Source organism: Penaeus monodon, chromosome 21 (assembly GCF_015228065.2).
Source record: "Penaeus monodon isolate SGIC_2016 chromosome 21, NSTDA_Pmon_1, whole genome shotgun sequence".
Classification (NCBI taxonomy): Eukaryota; Metazoa; Arthropoda; class Malacostraca; order Decapoda; family Penaeidae; genus Penaeus; species Penaeus monodon.
The window spans coordinates 22,971,230-22,971,814 of record NC_051406.1 but is presented as its reverse complement, the minus strand read 5'-3'; the positions used below and the strand labels follow the sequence as shown (position 1 = coordinate 22,971,814).

Sequence of the window (585 nt, the reverse complement as noted above, 5' to 3'; positions counted from 1 at the left end):
TGCTCTTCTTCTGGAATTGTTATGTGGGGAAAGAAAACGTTTAAAATCTAAGAAGGGAAGTAATACTCTTGGCTCCTTCTCTCTCAAGAAAAGCTTTGAGGGGAAAGACAGAGTTTGCAACAAGTCTGAAAAGGGGATGATTTACCTTTCCCCTTTTCACCAACTATGAAAGTTTATGTTAAATCCAGCCAATAAATATAAGACTACACATAAGAAGCAAAAAAAGTGAGACAACAAATATGACTGACTTATGAAGCATTAGAATGCAAGAGATACAGAAAGTTGAAATTTCGAAAGTAAAATATAGCTGCCCTGTAAAGAAAACTTTTCTTCACCCAGTTGCCTAGTTCAGCACTACTGATTATTGAAAATAAATAAGAGCCTAGAAGAACATGTTTCAAATTCTAAAAATGGTAAAAATAAAATTCTAGTCTAGTAATAGACAATAACTACTAGGAACCTACATGCTAAATGAAAATATGCTAAATAACTCAAAACAGATATAAAAGTAAGATCAAACTCATCATAGCTGAACACTACTGCTTTGTACACTATTATCTTTTCCTTATCTTTACATAAGCACAA

General features: G+C 32.5%; 1 protein-coding gene across 2 annotated transcripts in view; it reads right to left on the bottom strand.

Moving 5' to 3' along the window:
* The window catches only part of LOC119586356 (monocarboxylate transporter 10-like), a 49,653-nt gene that overhangs the window by 8,081 nt on the left and 40,987 nt on the right, over positions 1-585 (bottom strand). The gene's annotated exons all lie outside the window — the stretch shown is intronic.